This window comes from Lissotriton helveticus, chromosome 2_1 (genome assembly GCF_964261635.1).
Source record: "Lissotriton helveticus chromosome 2_1, aLisHel1.1, whole genome shotgun sequence".
Taxonomy (NCBI): Eukaryota; Metazoa; Chordata; class Amphibia; order Caudata; family Salamandridae; genus Lissotriton; species Lissotriton helveticus.
Genome location: NC_136059.1, coordinates 1897168401 through 1897190278, shown reverse-complemented (window position 1 = coordinate 1897190278; position 21878 = coordinate 1897168401).

Below are 21878 nucleotides of genomic sequence, written 5' to 3'. Positions count from 1 at the left end.
TGAATGTGTAACAAGACTGTCTGAAAGTTTTTGACGGCGTCGGGAGTGGTGAGGGGAAAAATAATCTGTAGATCATCCGCGTAGTTGAACACGGTGATGTCCCACTTACCTAGAGAGTGAAGGAGGGGTTGAAGATACAAATTAAAAAGAAGGGGAGACAAAGAAGAACCTTGAGGGACACCACAAGATGATGAGACGCTAGTGGCACGGAAGGGGCCCATGCTGACTGCCTGGGATCTCTCCTCTAAAAAGGATTTGATCCAGGACAGAGCAACCCCACAGACTCCGGCGGACTCGACACGGTGGATTAGGATGTTATGGTCCACCGTGTCGAATGCCGCCGATAGATCGAGCAAGACTAATGCCTGGGGTTGCCCTCTATCATCATTGCGTCTAAGGTTGTCCAGCACGGCAAGGATCACAGCCTCCGTGGAATGGGCTGGTCTGAACCCAGCCTGGTTGGGCGCCAGAAAGTTGGTCTCCTCAATAAAATGCGAGAGGCAGGTCGTAACGTGAGCCTCCAGTATTTTGGAAAAAAAGGGCAAGAGGGATATGGGGCGATAATTAGTCAGAGTCGCTGAATCAGCGCCAGGTTTTTTTAAGAGAGGCAACAGCACGGCCTCCTTAAATGAACTGGGGACTATGCCCGAAGAAAGGGAGGAATTAAGAAGAGGGAGGATGCAATGTGGGAGGGTTTGGCAGATATCGCGGAGCACCGAAGGAGGGCAGCAGTCCATGGGGGATCCAGATTTCACGCGAGTGGACAGTTTAACAAGAGATTCCAAGTCAAGCGCGGGGAACAGAGGGAAGGTCGAAGTGTTTCAGGGCCCTCTTAGCCCTGAAACATCCCTCACTCAGTTGTAAAAAACAAAATTCGGTTCTCCAATTGATCCCTGTCCGGCTAAGTTTTTCAAACTACTGGCCCCACTACTTAATCCCTCTCTATCCTTCTATTTGGAAAATTGCACTTGTCCAACCAATCCTCCAGAAAGAGGATGCAGATCCAGCAGAACTGAAAAACTTTAGGCTCATCTCCCTCTTGCCAGCACCAGTCAAGATCCTTGAGAAGGAAGTGCAGCTATCTGAATTTCTAGAGTCCAACAAACTTCTCCATGACTCCCAGTCTGGCTTTAGGTCAGGGTACAGCACAGAGACAGCTCTGCTTGAAGTAGCAGAGACAGTACAGGAGACCATGAATAAGGGTAGCAGTGCAATGCTAGTGCTGCTGGACTTGTCCGCGGCATTTTATTCGGTGTCACATAAGATCCTTTTAGACAGGCTTAGGCAGCCGGGAGTGATGGGGACCACCTTAGCCTGGTTTGGCTCTTTTCTTGAGGACCGGTCCCAGAAAATACTCCTTTACCCCCATATCTCATCTCCCCGTCCCCTGCTTTGCAGACTCACTCAGGGCTCGGCTCTGAGCCCGACTCTTTTTAATATCTAACTCACTCTCCTTGCCCCACTAGTAGAGCAGCATGGTGTAAGTGTTGTCTCATATGCTGATGATACCCAACTTGTGTTCTCTTTCAGGGATCACTCTGAGGCAGCATTTAAAAACTTCAAACAGCATCTGATTGACATATCATCCTAGATGACTGACAATTGCCTGAGGCTTAACACTGATAAAACGGAGGTTCTGTTTTTTAATCAGCCATCCCCTCCACAATCCGACCTCTGGTGGCCATCAGAACTTAATCCTCCCCCTCTTCCTGTCTCCTCCGCTAGGAACCTGGGGTTCAAATTTGACTGCACCATTTCATGGAAGACCCAGATAAGCCATGTCTCCTCGTCTTGTTTTTGAAAAATGGACGGGCATATTATCAAGAACAGGCGATAAAATTATCGCCGCTTTATCGGCAGGAAACTGCCGCTAAAGCGGCGATAATGGGATTGATAATATGCCCTTGTGAATTCCCATAGCTGCCCAGGTTAACACCAGAACCTGGGCTGCTATGGGAATTCACAAGGACATATATTAAGCCCATTATCGCCGCTTTAGCGGCAGTTTCCTGCCGATAAAGCGGCGATAATTTTATCACCTGTTCTTTATAATATGCCCCGAAGTCCTTACGGAGATTTCTTCATTTCCTACCCAGGGACTGCAGGAAAACGGTGGTCCGTGCTCTGATCACGGCGGAAAACGGTGATGCATGCTCTGATCACGTCTCAGCTGGACTACGCAGCAGCCTGTATTTGGGTCTGCCAACCTACTTGATCAGGAAATTACAAACTATACAGAACGCAGCTGCCAGGCTCATAAGAAATGTACCACTCCGACACCACATTTCTCCCCACCTACGCCGTCTGCACTGGCTGCCCGTTAAAAAGAGAATAGAATTCAAGGCACTGACTCTCGTCTACAGAGCAGTCAGAGACACTTGCTCTCAATATCTGATGAAGAGACTCCGAAAATACCATCAGACGAGGTTCCTGAGGTCCAATCATCAGGAACTCCTAGTCACTCCCCGTTTTGCACAAGACAGGTTAGGTGGCCGGTTGTTCCCAGTTAGAACCGCTTTTCTTTGGAACTCCATGCCTGAGCATATTCGGAAGGTCAAGTCAGAATCTGAATTCAGGAAGATCCTAAAGACCTGGCTCTTTGGCCTCTTTTAGCACTTGGTAACCAGCCCTACCTCCCTGCATTCACTGCTAGCACCGGGACACCTCCTTTGGAGGTAGCCGTGTGCTCTACAAGCTACAATAATAATAATAATAAATTATAGTACCTAAAAGTGAGTTAGCTTGCGTGCTCTAGGCAGCATGTGGTAACTGTGCTATCCGTATTCGACTGTCGCGGTTACCACACGCTGCCTAGAGCTTGCAAGCGTACTCGTTTTTAGGTACTATAATTTCTGCAGAGAAGCTTTGGAAGGGTAACTTACCCAGCAAATAGGATTCAAGAATAAGACAGCCCTGAAGAAGGCATGGGGTAGTCCCTACAAGACGAAACATGTGCTGGCTGTCTAAAAGAAGGAAGAAAACAAAGAGTAATCATTGTGTTTTAAGTATCCGCATATTTTGTAAAATGGACCTGCGGACTGGTGGGGAATGAAGACCTGCTGCAGTTTCAGCGGTTAGAGGCTGCAAGCCCTGGAGCAGATGCAGAAAGAAGGACTGCGACTCCTGTGAATCCTGCACATCTACCTGACAGCCTGCGGCCCAAAGTGCCCACAACTGAATGGAGAACAGGGTCTGGATATTGAGGCAGCGGCCAGCCCCTGGGTGTTACCGCTTCGAGAGACTGCTGCGCAAAGGGCGGAGCCAGTGGAGGAGGCCAGCCGCAAACTCTGCAGCGCTGTGAGTGCTGAGGTACAGCAACACTTACTCCAGACCACCAGCGCCTGGAGAACAAAAACTACAATGGACCCTCCTCTGGACTGCCCGGACGGCTGTGGAGGAAGAGGATGCATGGATTGTAATAGCCTATTGGAAGGCTGGAAGGTACCCACTAGGGTGATCTCTGAGGTAGGATTGAAGCAAGTGCTGGACCCAGATAAGTAGGAGCACTGCCGCAGGCTTACTAGATGGGCCTGATGAGAACTATTGTTACAGGCATACAGTAAGGAGGCGGAACTGTTGCATTGGGGATGGCACCCTAGCAATCACCAGGGGAGGCATGCCCAAAAAATCCTAAGGTGTAGAGGGAACCACATGGTAGCTGGTGCCTGGGGCCTAGTGGACACAAGTGACTCCATAAAACTGTACTGGATCCACACAATGTGGGACAGAAGTACTACCTGCAGACTGTAGAAGACACGTGCAGAACCCTGAGGAGCATGTACCCCTGGGCAGAGATGATGTACGAGAGTGCACAGGCTGGGGGTGCACCCCATAGACTGCTGGAGGTGCTGTGGCTTGCCCTCTTCCTCCTGCTCCCCTGTTTGCGAACACACAAATATGTTATGTTATGTTATGATGAATTTATTGAGCGCACTGTCACTGTGAGTTTCCTGGCGCTAAAACGGACTTAGAGAAAGAAAAAAATAGAGGGGACTGAAAAGATGAGAGAAATTAGTGGGGGGGAGGGAAAAGTAGTGTTTTTAATGATTTCCTGAAGGAAATAAGGGAACAAGAAGACTTAAGTGAGAGTGGGAGGGAGTTCCACAGCTTAGGTGCTAGGCAAGAAAAGCTGCGGCCGCCCGATCTAGAGAGTTTAAAACGAGGGACAACTAAAAGTTGGAGATGAGTAGACCTAAGAGTGCGAGAAGGACAGTAGGGAGTGATTAATGACTTAAGGAAGGCAGAGGAGGGGCCAACGAGGGCTTTGAAGACCAGGCAATGAACCTTAAAAGTGATTCTGTCACTGACTGGTAACCAGTGAAGGTGACGTAGCAGAGGCTGAGCCGACTGCCATTTGGGGATCCTGAGAGCCAGCCGGGCTGCCTGGTTTTGCACGATCTGTAGCCTGGCCAGCTGAGATTTGGGAAGACCGTAATAGATTGAGTTGGAAAAGTCCAACCGGGACATCACCAGGGCAATTAGAACTTGCAACAAGGCTTCAGGCGACAGGAAGTGAGCGACTTTCCGTATCCTGTAGAGCTGGAACATGCAGGAAGATGTTACTGCGCTCACTTGTGCCTTGAGAGAGAGTCCGGAGTCAATCAGGACCCCGAGGCTTTTTACACACCCAGCAGGAGAAGGAGGTGTTCCGAGCTCAACCGGCCAGTACTGAGGGCCCCAAAAAGGGGCACTTCTCCCAGGAAGGAGAAGCTCAGGCTTGCTCGGATTGAGCTTGAGTTGGTTTTGATTCATCCAATGCTGGATGTGTAACAAGACTGTCTGAAAGTTTTTGACGGCGTCGGGAGTGGTGAGGGGAAAAATAATCTGTAGATCATCCGCGTAGTTGAACACGGTGATGTCCCACTTACCTAGAGAGTGAAGGAGGGGTTGAAGATACAAATTAAAAAGAAGGGGAGACAAAGAAGAACCTTGAGGGACACCACAAGATGATGAGACGCTAGTGGCACGGAAGGGGCCCATGCTGACTGCCTGGGATCTCTCCTCTAAAAAGGATTTGATCCAGGACAGAGCAACCCCACAGACTCCGGCGGACTCGACACGGTGGATTAGGATGTTATGGTCCACCGTGTCGAATGCCGCCGATAGATCGAGCAAGACTAATGCCTGGGCTTGCCCTCTATCATCATTGCGTCTAAGGTTGTCCAGCACGGCAAGGATCACAGCCTCCGTGGAATGGGCTGGTCTGAACCCAGCCTGGTTGGGCGCCAGAAAGTTGGTCTCCTCAATAAAATGCGAGAGGCAGGTCGTAACGTGAGCCTCCAGTATTTTGGAAAAAAAGGGCAAGAGGGATATGGGGCGATAATTAGTCAGAGTCGCTGAATCAGCGCCAGGTTTTTTTAAGAGAGGCAACAGCACGGCCTCCTTAAATGAACTGGGGACTATGCCCGAAGAAAGGGAGGAATTAAGAAGAGGGAGGATGCAATGTGGGAGGGTTTGGCAGATATCGCGGAGCACCGAAGGAGGGCAGCAGTCCATGGGGGATCCAGATTTCACGCGAGTGGACAGTTTAACAAGAGATTCCAAGTCAAGCGCGGGGAACTGAGGGAAGGTGGAAGTGTTTAGGAGGGGGGGTGCTGCTGTTATTAGGGGAGGAGCGTAAGGAATGGAATTTTTAATGGCAATGATTTTGGCGATGAAAAATGAATTTAAGGCAGTGCATGACTCTGAGGAAGGGGATGGGCTCGGGAGTGTCCTGGCGTCCGATGTCAGTTCGCCAAGGACTTTAAAGATCTCCTTGGATCTGTTGGGGGCTGTTAGAATTCTATTGGAGATAAAAGCAGTCTTAGTGGAGATGATTGTGGCTTTGTAAGCTTTACGCGCGGAGACGTAAGCTTCCCTGTCGGAGCTAAGATAGTTGCGCCGCCATCTACGTTCCAGTCGGCGCAGCTCCAGATGTTGTAATTTTAAAGTGGAGTTGTACCATTTATGGGACTTGTTGGAGTGTGTGCGGGAAAAGCGGGAAAGAGGTGCACATACATCGCTAGCCGTCGTGAGCCAGTGTGAGATGTTGGCGTCCATGGTGTTAACATCTAGGGAGTCAGAGAGTACAGGCTGAGTCTTAGCGAGAAGAGCGAGGAAAGCGGGTGAATCGAGAGACTTCCAATTTCGAGTGACCCCTCCGTGCCGGGAGGGGGGCCTGACCAGGCCCTTTATAAAAATAGATGACGCGATCAGTGAGTGATCGGACCAGACACAAGGGGAAATGGTCAAGTTGGAGAGCGACACCCTCTGTGTCCAGATGTGGTCTAGAATGTTGCCCCCAGTATGAGTGGGGGTAGTGACGTGCTGCGTCAGGTTGAGGCTGGAGAGTGCCTCAAACAATTCGGTGGCGTGGGGACCGGCGTCAGCATGATTAAACCAATAGTTGAAGTCGCCATATATGGCGATGCGGGCTGAGGAAGTCATTAAAGCAGAAAGCTGCTCGCAAAAAGCGGCAGGAAACAGAGGCATGGGGGTAGGCGGGCGATATAGAATAATGAGAGTAAGGGCACCGGCTTCAGTGGGCAAGCTGATTACAAGATTTTCGACATCAGGGAGGCCCAGTGATGAAGACTTAATGAGGGGTAGGTCTTTGCGGATGATTGCTGCAACCCCACCGCCGCGGCGGCCGTCAGGCCGATTGGCGTTCAACAGATAGTAATTGAGGGGTAAAGCAGCCAAAATATCTGGGAGAGACAGGTCAGACAACCAAGTCTCGGAGAGCAGCAAAATGTCTGGGTTTTCGGCGGTTAGCAGAAGAAAAATATCAGCTTGGTGTTGGGGGAGAGAGCGTGTATTGAGGTACAATATGCGAATCTGGGTTTCAGGCGGAGCTGGGGACAGCCCAGGTGCGTGAGTGAGTCTAGGAGAAGGCAGTTCGGCTGCGATGCCGAGGGACAGCAAGCGATCCCAAGTTGTAGATGGGAGAGCACAGGGGGGCTGCTGAAGATTTTTAAGAGAGGCAGAAGAGTATGGTAGAAGACGGGCAGCGTCTCGGGGCCCTGGGCCCGTCTGGTCGCGGACGGGCGCAGACGGGCTTGCCTTAGGCGCGCAAACGGCACGCCCGCTGCGCCCGTCCGCTGCGCGTAAGGTGGAGACACATGGTTTATAGGACAGCTTAGGGGCGTGGCCAAAGAAGTGGGCGTGGCCGGGGGAGCGTCCGCTGAAGGCGGCAGGCGGGTGGTTCTGAGGCCGCGGCAGCGTCAACCTCGGCTGCGCGGGAAGGCAAAGTCAAGGGAGAGGTCCCTGAGTTCAAGGTGAGAAAGTTTAAAAAGCGCGAGCAAGCGCTAAGCTAAGTGAGTGCTTTTGTTAAAAATATCAGGCTTTGTCTAATGCTCCCGCGGAAGGCAGGGGAGTAGTCCGGTGAGGAAGAGCTCGTATTCAGCTCCTAAATAAACAACCCAAGTGGGCGTGGCCAAAGAAGTGGGCGTGGCCGGGGGAGCGTCCGCTGAAGGCGGCAGGCGGGTGGTTCTGAGGCCACGGCAGCGTCAACCTCGGCTGCGCGGGAAGGCAAAGTCAAGGGAGAGGTCCCTGAGTTCAAGGTGAGAAAGTTTAAAAAGCGCGAGCAAGCGCTAAGCTAAGTGAGTGCTTTTGTTAAAAATATCAGGCTTTGTCTAATGCTCCCGCGGAAGGCAGGGGAGTAGTCCGGTGAGGAAGAGCTCGTATTCAGCTCCTAAATAAACAACCCAAGTGGGCGTGGCCAAAGAAGTGGGCGTGGCCGGGGGACCGTCCGCTGAAGGCGGCAGGCGGGTGGTTCTGAGGCCGCGGCAGCGTCAACCTCGGCTGCGCGGGAAGGCAAAGTCAAGGGAGGGGTCCCTGAGTTCAAGGTGAGAAAGTTTAAAAAGCGCGAGCAAGCGCTAAGCTAAGTGAGTGCTTTTGTTAAAAATATCAGGCTTTGTCTAATGCTACCGCGGAAGGCAGGGGAGTATGGAGCAGGACATAGCCGCTAGAGGGGGGCAGGCCACCAAGAATGTACATTACACTATGCCGGAGGATGGCACCGCAGCCAGGGCCCAAAACAACAAGCCTGAGGCACGGTAGAAATACTGGAAGCTACAAGGGCATCCAGAGTCGCACTTGAGGCCAAAATTGATTCAATGGCAATGGACATCAACCACCTCCGACTAGATCTGCGTAAAGTGGCAGACAGAGTCATGACAATAGAAGAGGATTTGGCTTCATTAAAAACAGTAGTGCATGAGCTGCAAACAGCTGTGGCTGTCCTTAAGTGCAGTACTACACAGCTTGATCTCCGACAGGAAGATGACAAAGGGCGATCTCGGCGTAACAACATGCACTTTCTCTGCTTCCTGGAGCATGCTGAGCGTCCCTCTGCTGATCTGCTTCTAGTGGAGTGTCTTGTCTCGGCTTTGCACACAATAAAACTGTCCGCGCCCTGGGGCTGCACCCTGAGGTGCCTCCATAAGATTTCATAGCCCGTCTCTTCAACTACCTGGACAGGGACATACTATTGCAATATTGCGTGGCCCCCCAAGAAAGGAAGGCGCCCCTATTCAGATCTATCCTGACTATACCTGAAGAGTCCAGGACCTGTGCAATAATTTCCTGCCAGTCAAACTGAGACTCCATGAGCACAATATACAATACAGTATGTTGCACCTAGCACAGCTTTGAGCCCAATGTGAAGGGAAGGTTCTATTCTATGAGAATCTCCAAGATGTCCTCAACTGGATGGACTCTATTGGCCTGCAACATATCGATCGGGGACCTGCATGCAGGGAACAGTGACTCAGAGGATTGTGGCGTCGCAGAGACATCGGGTGATCTCTCAACAAAAGAGTGACACTCCAGCGGAGGATAACGAAGGACGAATCCTAGTCGGCACGGATGTTACGCCACAGATTGAGTATGAACCCATTGAGACACAGAACTCATATGCACTGCTGGAAGTAGTCCCAGAGACACAGGTAGTCACAGTGCCCTCAGACTGAACTAGCATATACGAGAACTGGCACTTCGCTGGGACATGGCCGAGATATCGCAACCACGAATAATGGGGGACTTTCTGTAAATAGTAGATGATTGTTTTCGCAGCTCCTGTCTTAGGGGGTCACCCTTGAATAGATACTTTGTCTGAGTCCGATAGTGCACATTTTGCACATGCGGCTCTACTGTGTGCCACATGCTGGGCTACAGGTCTTGGACTACTGGAAATGGACTGGACCTATGACCTGAAGCCGAATCCCCGAGCAGGTTGGGCCAGACGCCAAGTTATGTTAACCCACCAGGCCCTGTTGGAATCTCGTGGGGGAACAGCTTAGTGATCTGGTTAGAGAACTATAACAATTATAGTTGTACAGGAACTAGTTGGGGTTTGAGAGGTTAGGTATAGAGTTTGGGGAGGGGTTTAACTGTCCTCTGGTCTGTTGGTTATGGCTGGAGTGATGTGTGGCTACTGCCTGGCGGAGGGCGATATGATGGAGATTTGCAATTTGTTCTATAGTACAGTTTTCTATGAAACTGTAATTTTGTTGCTTGCACTGGGGGGCAAAGAAGCTTTCAAATAGAGAAACACTGTTGGATACTGCCAGGGCTGATTAGTTTCCTTGATTGTGCTGGGTCTTCCTTCTATACTTGTCCGTCAGTTCACCATTAATGTTACATGGACAACACTAAGAATAGAAATCAGTCTGTAGCCTGGAATGTACGTGGACTTTGTGAAGCGAATCCGAGTCCATGCATACCTGAAAAGACACAGGATAGCTATAGAATTTCTGCAGGAGATGTGCAAATCATTGCAACATCGTATTCAGGTTATGTGAGAGGAGCCCCCATATGGGTGGCACCTGGAATCCCATTTAAGCCCGTCAGGGCTTGTCGAGACCCTGAGGGTCGTTATGTAGTGGTAGGGGGCACCCTTGAAGCACATTACTTGTGTTTTATAAACGTATATGTGCCAAATGCACATGATGGCACCTTTCTGGGTGTGATGCTGAGGACAGTGCAAATACCTCCGGGGACAGTAATTGTAATGGCAGGGGACTTTAATTGCACTCTGCACCCTCCCCAAACTGATGTTAAACCAAGGACCATGGCTGCATTGCATCAGGCTCAGGAAGGCGATTAGATATATATAGCCTGCTAACCAAGCTACACAAATATACTCATGCCACACCCCAACGACAAAAAACACAGTTGATGGACAGAATGTAGAACAATGTCATACATTCACCCCAGTACAAGGATCTGGGCCTAAATCCATCGTTTTTTTGCACTCCACACCACCCTGGGTTAGACACTGGCTATATGCAAATCAGCTCTGACCCTGTGCCTCATGGGAACAGTCCAGTCCGAACTACCAAGCCATGTCTTTTTCAGACCGGAATCAAGCATCCAAGGAGCGGTTTCTGGCTATCAGCCTTCATCAGCCTGGATAGCTTGACTCCAGTGGTGTGGAGAGCCTGGGACTCACGTCTGAGCTTACCCAGCCCACTCGGGGTGAAAATTGCAAAAAACACAGTTGATGGACAGAATGTAGAACAATGTCATACATTCACCCCAGTACAAGGATCTGGGCCTAAATCCATCGTTTTTTTGCACTCCACACCACCCTGGGTTAGACACTGGCTATATGCAAATCAGCTCTGACCCTGTGCCTCATGGGAACAGTCCAGTCCGAACTACCAAGCCATGTCTTTCCCAGACCGGAATCAAGCATCCAAGGACCGGTTTCTGGCTATCAGCCTTCATCAGCCTGGATAGCTTGACTCCAGTGGTGTGGAGAGCCTGGGACTCACGTCTGAGCATACCCAGCCCACTCGGGGTGAAAATTGCAAAAAACACAGTTGATGGACAGAATGTAGAACAATGTCATACATTCACCCCAGTACAAGGATCTGGGCCTAAATCCATCGTTTTTTTTGCACTCCACACCACCCTGGGTTAGACACTGGCTATATGCAAATCAGCTCTGACCCTGTGCCTCATGGGAACAGTCCAGTCCGAACTACCAAGCCATGTCTTTCCCAGACCGGAATCAAGCATCCAAGGACCGGTTTCTGGCTATCAGCCTTCATCAGCCTGGATAGCTTGACTCCAGTGGTGTGGAGAGCCTGGGATTCACGTCTGAGCATACCCAGCCCACTCGGGGTGAAAATTGCAAAAAACACAGTTGATGGACAGAATGTAGAACAATGTCATACATTCAACCCAGTACAAGGATCTGGGCCTAAATCCATCGTTTATTTGCACTCCACACCACCCTGGGTTAGACACTGGCTATATGCAAATCAGCCCTGACCCTGTGCCTCATGGGAACAGTCCAGTCAGAACTACCAAGCCATGTCTTTCCCAGACCGGAATCAAGCATCCAAGGACCGGTTTCTGGCTATTAGCCTTCATCAGCCTGGATAGCTTGACTCCAGTGGTGTGGAGAGCCTGGGACTCACGTCTGAGCATACCCAGCCCACTCGGGGTGAAAATTGCAAAAAACACAGTTGATGGACAGAATGTAGAACAATGTCATACATTCACCCCAGTACAAGGATCTGGGCCTAAATCCATCGTTTTTTTTCACTCCACACCACCCTGGGTTAGACACTGGCTATATGCAAATCAGCTCTGACCCTGTGCCTCATGGGAACAGTCCAGTCCGAACTACCAAGCCATGTCTTTCCCAGACCGGAATCAAGCATCCAAGGACCGGTTTCTGGCTATCAGCCTTCATCAGCCTGGATAGCTTGACTCCAGTGGTGTGGAGAGCCTGGGACTCACGTCTGAGCATACCCAGCCCACTCGGGGTGAAAATTGCAAAAAACACAGTTGATGGACAGAATGTAGAACAATGTCATACATTCACCCCAGTACAAGGATCTGGGCCTAAATCCATCGTTTTTTTGCACTCCACACCACCCTGGGTTAGACACTGGCTAAATGCAAATCAGCTCTGACCCTGTGCCTCATGGGAACAGTCCATTCCGAACTACCAAGCCATGTCTTTCCCAGACCGGAATCAAGCATCCAAGGACCGGTTTCTGGCTATTAGCCTTCATCAGCCTGGATAGCTTGACTCCAGTGGTGTGGAGAGCCTGGGACTCACGTCTGAGCATACCCAGCCCACTCGGGGTGAAAATTGCAAAAAACACAGTTGATGGACAGAATGTAGAACAATGTCATACATTCACCCCATTACAAGGATCTGGGCCTAAATCCATCGTTTTTTTGCGCTCCACACCACCCTGGGTTAGACACTGGCTATATGCAAATCAGCTCTGACCCTGTACCTCATGGGAACAGTCCAGTCCGAACTACCAAGCCATGTCTTTCCCAGACCGGAATCAAGCATCCAAGGACCGGTTTCTGGCTATCAGCCTTCATTAGCCTGGATAGCTTGACTTCAGTGGTGTGGAGAGCGTGGGACTCACGACTGAGCATACCCAGCCCACTCGGGGTGAAAATTGCAAAAAACACAGTTGATGGACAGAATGTAGAACAATGTCATACATTCACTCCAGTACAAGGATCTGGGCCTAAATCCAACGTTTTGTATCGCTTTGTTTGCCCTAAGTGTGGCAGGGTATGCTCAGACGTGAGTCCCTTGCCCACATGGCCACTAGATTCAAGATAGCCTGGCTGATGAGGATTATGAATCCGAATCCGGTCCCAGGATGCTTGTGCCGGTCCATGGAAGACATGGCTTGGCAGTTCGGGCTGGACTGTTCCCATGAGGCACAGGGTCAGACTGATTTGCATATAGCCATGTCTGAAATGGGGTGGCTGAATGGGCTAAAGAATGGTGATGGATTAAACCCAGATCAGTTGACTGGGGGTGAGTGTTTGATTTGCTCAAACGCTCCGTCCATCATCCCCTTTTGTATCGCTTTGTTTGCCCTATGTGTGGCAGGGTATGCTCAGACGTGAGTCCCTTGCCCACTTGGCCACTAGATTCAAGATAGCCTGGCTGATGAGGATTATGAATCCGAAACCGGTCCCAGGATGCTTGTGCCGGTCCATGGAAGACATGGCTTGGCAGTTCGGGCTGGACTGTTCCCATGAGGCACAGGGTCAGACTGATTTGCATATAGCCATGTCTGAAATGGGGTGGCTGAGGGGCTAAAGAATGGTGATGGATTAAACCCAGATCGGTTGACTGGGGGTGAGTGTTTGATTTGCTCAAACACTCCGTCCATCATCCCCTTTTGTATCGCTTTGTTTGCCCTAAGTGTGGCAGGGTATGCTCAGACGTGAGTCCCTTGCTCACTTGGCCACTGGATTCAAGATAGCCTGGCTGATGAGGATTATGAATCCGAAACCGGTCCCAGGATGCTTTTTTCCGGTCCATGGAAGACATGGCTTGGCAGCTCGGGCTGGACTGTTCCCATGAGGCACAGGGTCAGACTGATTTGCATATAGCCATGTTTGAAATGGGGTGGCTGAGTGGGCTAAAGAATGGTGATGGATTAAACTCAGATCAGTTGACTGGGGGTGAGTGTTTGATTTGCTCAAACACTCCGTCCATCATCCCCTTTTGTATTGCTTTGTTTGCCCTAAGTGTGGCAGGGTATGCTCAGACGTGAGTCCCTTGCTCACTTGGCCACTGGATTCAAGATAGCCTGGCTGATGAGGATTATGAATCCGAAACCGGTCCCAGGATGATTGTTTCCGGTCCATGGAAGACATGGCTTGGCAGTTCGGGCTGGACTGTTCCCATGAGGCACAGGGTCAGACTGATTTGCATATAGCCATGTCTGAAATGGGGTGGCTGAGGGGCTAAAGAATGGTGATGGATTAAACCCAGATCGGTTGACTGGGGGTGAGTGTTTGATTTGCTCAAACACTCCGTCCATCATCCCCTTTTGTATCGCTTTGTTTGCCCTAAGTGTGGCAGGGTATGCTCAGACGTGAGTCCCTTGCTCACTTGGCCACTGGATTCAAGATAGCCTGGCTGATGAGGATTATGAATCCGAAACCGGTCCCAGGATGCTTTTTTCCGGTCCATGGAAGACATGGCTTGGCAGCTCGGGCTGGACTGTTCCCATGAGGCACAGGGTCAGACTGATTTGCATATAGCCATGTTTGAAATGGGGTGGCTGAGTGGGCTAAAGAATGGTGATGGATTAAACTCAGATCAGTTGACTGGGGGTGAGTGTTTGATTTGCTCAAACACTCCGTCCATCATCCCCTTTTGTATTGCTTTGTTTGCCCTAAGTGTGGCAGGGTATGCTCAGACGTGAGTCCCTTGCTCACTTGGCCACTGGATTCAAGATAGCCTGGCTGATGAGGATTATGAATCCGAAACCGGTCCCAGGATGATTGTTTCCGGTCCATGGAAGACATGGCTTGGCAGTTCGGGCTGGACTGTTCCCATGAGGCACAGGGTCAGACTGATTTGCATATAGCCATGTCTGAAATGGGTTGGCTGAATGGGCTAAAGAATGGTGATGGATTAAACCCAGATCAGTTTACTGGGGGTGAGTGTTTGATTTGCTCAAACGCTCCGTCCATCATCCCCTTTTGTATCACACCCCAACGACAGGCACATATAGTTGCTTGGACTTCTTCTTCATACATAAGACCACGACTAATAGGGTGCAGGACTGCCAATATGTGGCTCGCTACCTTTCGGATCACGCCCCACTAATAATCTCATACGCCCTTCATGGACCGATCCCCAGGATAACGCTATGGTGACTGCACACAGAGACACTCACTGATCCGGTATTCCTTGACACAGTGAGCAAACATTTATCATAATATTTTTATCTTAATTGTGAATCCACAGACGACAGAGCCACGGAGTGGGAGGCCATGATGTTTGGTCATCCGGGGGTGTGCATGTCCAAGTTAGTCAGGATAAGACATACATTAGTAAACTACCTTACCAAGCAAGAACTCATACTGGAGTCCTTAGAGAAACTACTGCCCATGTCTACTGCAGGGGCAATAAACTGGAACGACCAACAACAAAAGGTTGCATGCTTGTAGGATCAGTTGGACAAGCATTTTACTAAGGTTGGCCATCGATGAGGTTTTTGGAGAGACACAAATCTGGCCTCTTACTGACCAGATACTAGCCGGTCCTGGCAGTCTGACAGAAAGGGGGCAATTTGGTTGACGCTCAATACCAGATTAATGAGGCTTTCACAGAACACCTCCAGACGGTGTATTCGGAGCTGTGGGTGGCACGAGATATGTGAGAAATAGATGACTTTTAGGCAGACTTTCCACTCCTGTGTCTCCCTGCAGAAGATCATGAGGCTCTGAGGACTCTGATAACAAAACAGGAATTGCTGTGTGCTGTGAAGGCCCTGAACTCCGCTAAATCTCTGGGGGCGGCCGGATGTCCAGCCAAATTTTATAAGCATTTTCTGGACCTCCTTACCGACAAGCTGTGGGGAATCTTTGCCTAAACCCTTGAAAGGCAGGAGCTACTGCAGTCAATGATAGAGACTCTAAGAGTAGTAATACCGAAACCTGGTATAGATTACATCGAGATGGGAGGGTCTTACAGACCCCTCTCTATGATAAACAGTGATCTCAAACTCCTGAGTCAGGTTCTAGCAGCTAAGCTTCTGGCTTTGCTCCTGTGGCTTATACACAATGACCAATCCGGCTTCATCCCCTGCAGGAACACGCCCCACAACCACTGCCTACTGGCACATGTCATGCAGACACCGGGGCTACAGGAAGATTGTTATACCCTGGCCTTTCTTGATGTAGAGCAGGCTTTCGACCCCGTGAGATGGAAGTACATATGGCAGGTGCTTCACAATTTGGGTTTGGGCCCTTCTTTTATAAAATAGATGAAATTGCTATGTGTGAACCCACAGGCCAGAGTATGTACAGGGAGATGCGAATCGGATGTGATAGCCCTAAAGCAAGGCACCAGACAAGGATGTCCCCTCTCCCCCATGATCTTTGCTATAACTATAGAACCATTGGCTTTTCGACTGAGAAAGGCTCTTAGGGGTTAGGGAGTACAGTGAGGCACGACAGAGCACATTGTCTCGTTGTATGCCAACAATGCAGTGATAAACTTAAGACAACCAGACTTATTGGTCCCATTGATGCTGGGAGTTCTGTAGGAGTTCTGGGGGGTCTCTGGTTTACACATTAATAGGGATAAGTCTCTGCTGTTCCTACTTGGACAACTACGAGTCATGCCTAGGGGCAAACTTCCACAGGTGGAGTTACCCTAAATGGTGGACAGGGTCCAATATTTGGGAATGTATATCACCCATGACGAGAAGCAGTTTTATGTTAGCAATATGGGGAGAGTGATAGATGGCCTGTGCCTGTCCATATGGTTCTGTAATACATTGCAACTGTCTTTGATGAGTGGGGTAGCCCTTATGAAAATGGTGTTGGTGCCCCGCTGTTTCTATGTTATGCAGGGCCTTTTTACGACTCCATGAAGTGTATTCAAAGAGCTGGACACGCTCATGGTTGAACTTCTCTGGAGAGGTGGGAGGTGCAGGGTTGGTCTTTACACACTGCAGTTGGAGTGGGAGGGGGGGTCTAGAGGTCCCAGATCGAGAGCTGTACATCTTAGCCACACAGCTGCAGCATTCAATCCACTGGCTGACCAGTATGAAGGCCATCAGCTGGGGTCACTACTTATGTGTTGCAAAAAAATACCTTAGACTTTCCCTCACCTTGTCCGACTGATGGCCACACTCTGGGAGAGGACGGCCCAGAGGATATTGAAGGGGGCCCATTTGCCCCAGATCTGAATGTCTGGATCATACGACTCTTTGATAGCATGGCCCAAGTGATGACTATGGAAACAAGCATTGGCATAGCCAATAGGTCTCGCCTTTGGGACCTTAGAAGTGTTTAGCCATGCAACAGTTGATGCTGTTGCACCAAGGATATTGTGCTGCATAACGAAATACTTATAAGGTCCCAAAAGCGAGACCTATTGGCTATGCCGATGCTTTTTTTAACATGGAACAGACAGAAAGGTTCGCTGTGTTTTTATAAATATGAAGCAGCTTTCGACAGATTTTTAACTACAACTTTTGTATTGCTGTCGCTATCTGGTGTCCAGTTTGGGTCTCACTTGCCTTTTGCCAAGAACTGCTTATGGGGGAAAGGTGACCTTTTGAGCATGAGTGAATTATTGTATTTATCCTGTGTTAGTGTGAGAACACCTGAAGTTTTATCACCTTAAAAGCGCAAAGGTGCTGTAAGGTATGTCAGATAGTGTGTGTGTGGGGAGGGAGGGAGGGAGATCCGGAGGCCTCCCGTTGCTAATCCACCTGACGGGATTAAGGGTAGAATAAAAGAGAGGTTTATAATAACAATGATTTTTTTTTCCAAATATAAACTGCTGTGCTTTTATGGTATGTTCAAAATTTAATAAACTCTAATTGGCAGAGGGCTAATAAAAATGTGATTTAATTATGACGCCTGATTGTTCCGGTCAGAGTTTGTATAGTTACAGGAGATGGGTGGGGGGATTCTCTCATCTACAACCTGATTGATTGGAATTTTGGGGATAGCGTTGTGCGAAGCTCCCATTTGTGCCTTACGAGTCGATATTACGTATTTCAGTTGTGAAGCTGGACACTGTAAACACTCCACATGTGTAACTCTTTTGACATCTCACTTGGGTATCTGTGCGTGGAACACAAGAGCTAACCAGTGAGACACTCTCTGCGCTGTTTGTTTGCATGATTTAAAAAAAATACACTTGTGTTCACAAAACACATTGGGCCGTATTTATGAAGGCCTTGCGCCGCCGGTGCGTCACTTTTAAAATGGGAAAAAGTGACGCACCGGCGGCGCAAGGCCTTAATAAATAAGGCCCATTGATTCCAGCAGAGACCAACTAGTTTCCCTGGAAGAGTTTCTTAAAAGGATGTGTAAGCACATTAATTGACAGTGAAAAAAATATAAATTCATAAAGTGAGAAGATATGCAACAGAAACCTTGGCCAGTTGAACATGTTTAACCAACAAAATAAAGTCACGCTACTGTCCACACTTAATAAAATCTCAAAGGATGCTTAATCCCCATAGTAGCTCAGAAAAATGTAAAATTATTCCTTCATGTCATGGTTCTTACATGCATTTAGGTAATTACAATGGTGTATATTATATCTGTATGATGTATTTTAGCAATTTTGGCAACATAAAGGCAATAAATGTTAACATTAATACAAATAAAAGTGTGAGTGATTAATATCAACGAGGGTGTGACTGCTGGATTGAAAACTTTAGAGCGGGGTGGGAGGGTAGCACAGAGGAAGAGAAATAGATTTGGTATTTTGCGGCTGTGCTGGGGGAGATCAAAAATACATGCAAAAGTGTTACTGTTTGGCTACTGTTTCAAATGTGCATCCGCATGCGCAGATGCGAAGGGGGAGATCATACCGAAGGGAAGATCAAAACGACGGAACACCGGAATGCTAGCGCTGAAGGGGCTAAAGTCTCCGCTGGGCGCCGGAACCCTGAATCCATAGTCCATCATGTTCAGGACGGGCTTGTCCGATCCGTACATGGGGGCGGCCGGGGAAGCCACGCAGCGGCTGGGGCTGAGGGAGCCTGTGCAGAGCGAGGCGCAGCGCGTGCAGCTGCTGCTGGCAGCCGGGGGCGGGGCGGCGCGTGCTCCTTCCTCTCGCGGAGCTGCCTCCGCCGCTCGGGGCAGGGCGAGCCCGAAGACTGGAACTCAAACAGCTGCTGCGCCACCGCACGCAGCCCGGGCTGAGCGTGAGAGGGCGGAGTGTGGCATCTGAAGTCCCGGGTCCCAGGAGGGGGCCCGGGTGAAGACCAGCGCTGGCCTGCAGAGGGAGATCGAGGATCGAGAATGCACTAAAAGAGCCCGGTGAGTTGGGGGGAGGGGGATGTGTGTGCGTGCGTCTGTCTGTGTGTGTGTGTGTGTTGTGTGTGCCTGCGTGTGTGCCTGCCTGTGCCTGCGTGTGTGCCTGCCTGTGTGTGTGTGTCCCTGCCTGTGCCTGCGTGTGCATGTGTGCATGTGTTGTGAACAGCCGGCCGGGATCGGAGCGCGTGACCTGATCCGATCCCGGCCGGCTGCGTGCTCGTGACAGTCTGTTGTCTCTGCCTAGTCCTTGAACGGGAAAATGGCTGAAATGATTGCAATAGATCGCTTTGCGACAGCAGGGGCTTTTGCCCCTGCAATCGCAGGCGCGACCTAAAAAGGAAGGAAGGATGGAGGGAGAATGACTGACCCTGGATGATCTATATCCAGGAGGAAGAGCTATAATGATCCCCGATGCTATGACTACATTTGCTCTGCGCCCAGGCAAATTTTACAATACGCAAAAATAGCTTATATAGTGCGCAAACTATGGCCGACTTTCCCCGGAGGTCCCATAGCCCACCCACACAATGGTGAGAATGTTATCTATGGCTGGTTGCCATCAGCTAGTCTTTCATATTTACAGAGCACTACGCAAGAAAAAGCATATTAAGGCACTACGCTTGGAAGAAAGATGGCAGTCTCTTAGTGATGAACCCCTACTGCCTGGAGATTGGTCCAAGATACATGCAGGGGTCCAAAGGATATCAGAGATCAAAACAGATTGAATTAAACAGAATCCACATGACCTACTTGTCACCAAAAAGCTTACACGCTTTATACCCGACGAGAGAGTCTCCCTCTCTGAGATGTAGGGCTCACGAGGCCGATTTCCTACACATGCTCTGGAACTACCCACCTGTAGCTACCTTTTGTGGAGAAATACTAGCACAGTTCAAGCGGTCTACAGGCTGGAATATTCTATTGATTATTAACCAGTGCCTGCTGGGCCTACTGCCAGATGACCCGCAGCACAAACTAAGCAGATGTTTTGAAGTACTTGGACTTACAGTGGCAAAGCGCCGCTTTGCAATTAATTGTACAAGCTATAGGCTGCTGACTAGGGAAAAATGGGAGAAGGACGTGCAGGAGTGGGCCTGGGCAGAAAAGGAACATACGCGAAAGACAAGACTTGTCGGCAAATTGCCAGAGGTACTGCTTTCATGGGGGACAATCATGAGAGATTTATTGGACCCAGCTGGGGCTCAGGGTCCCATGTTCAGACAATCAGAAGACTCTGAGTAAGCAAGGCTGCAATGAGATGAGTGTTTGAATAGACATGCTTCAGGTGGATAGAGGGGATAGTAAAACGATTTATGACTGGAGCCACTGTTCACCCATGTATGACATACACCAGGGAAATAAAATAAAAACACAAAGGACAAATCAATGTAATTTGAATTTTAAAATATTTATAAAGCGCACGTTCACTGTGCAGTTTCTTGGCGCTAAGAGGAAAGAAATGCTGGGAATCCTAGCCCTTCTTCTATCTGGTAGCTTAGAGGGGGAGCGTGCGGGGGAAATGTTGGTAGTGTGCACTGTTATTTCATTATCATTGTTTATGAGTGTTCTTATTCGCTGTCGGTGATGCATTATATATGGGTGTGTCTGAGAGGGAACAATATCCTTTTTGTGTAAAAACAAATTGCATGATGAAACCTGAATAAAGATATACTTTATTAAAAAAAGTAATCAATTCGATTACGTGTGAAGATCGTCCATACTTTCCCTGGTTCTAAGTTAAGAGTTTTAGTGGTGCAAGTCAGATGGCAGACACTGCAGTTCCCGCAGGCAAAATGCCATACAATATCTGGAATGCCCCAACTGTTGAGGACAGTGGTTCTAGTTTCCCTGCATTTCTTTGGAGGGGTTGACATCAAACTATCCTTCAAACTCCTTGCTCGTTTGTAGGCAAACGCAAGTTGTTCCCAGGTTGCCTGCATTCAGAATGCGCAAGTTCCTGTCTATACTCTTTTTACCCTGATTTGAAATTGTATCAAAGGGTGTGACACAAAAATAAGGGAATGCTGATGTATTAAAATCAAGATTCTCCAAACGTGCATCCCTATTCTGAATCTTAGCTTGTTTTAGAGTTTTCTTAATGATCCTCCCAAGATAATCATGGGCACATAACTTATCTGAAAGGCTTTTGGTTTGATGGTCAAAGTCTGCCATTTTGCTATAGTTGTTTCTTATTCTATAAAACTGACCGTAGGGGAGATTTTGTTTTAAAGTTCTCGGGTGAAACTATAACATTTTAGGAGTGTGTTCCTGTCAGTAGGTTTTCAGTATGTTTTTGTACATAATGCTCCATCCTCAGAGAAGATGTCTACATCCAGAAAAGTAAATGACTCATTATTCACTGTATGCGTGAATCTTACATTTCTTTCATGAATGCTGATTCAGAGGTTAAAGGTTATAGTAGGTGTACTATCTCCTTCCCAGATGATCAGAGTGTCGTCTGTGTATCTTTTCACTACAGCTATGTTGCCTCTGATGGGGTTGCTGGTATTAAAAATAAACTTGGTTTTAAAATTATAGACATAGTCTGATCACACTTGGTGCAAAAGTGTGGTCCATTGAAGTTCTAAATGTTTGTAAAAAGGATACCTTCAAATATGAAAAAGTTCTTGGTTTGTGCTAGGCATTTGCTGTCCAGTACAAAAGCTTTTGGGGTTGTGTGTTCTCATTTTTCTTGCTCTAAGGTTTCTCTGATGGCTCTCAGAGTGTCATACTGTGGTAGGCTGCTGTATAAGCTCTCATTGTTAAGACTTAATATTACATTTTTCTCTGGTCAAATTGTACTTCATTAAGTTAGATCTGAAGATCCTTGGTGACTTTTAAATAGGTAGGTGTGCTTTGTATGCATGGTTTTAGGATGAAATCACAGAAACAAGACAAAGGCTCCAATAATGATCCTATTCCGGACCAATCATTTTCTTGTATATAAATATTGGCAAGAATCATTCTCATTTTGCATTCTTCTTTAGATTGTAAGTAATGTAAGTTTGCCAGTTTCCCACATTGAAAGAATATAATGAATTTGTCAGAGATCCCCCGTTATGTCAGATTATCCATGTAGTGCTGACACGCATTTC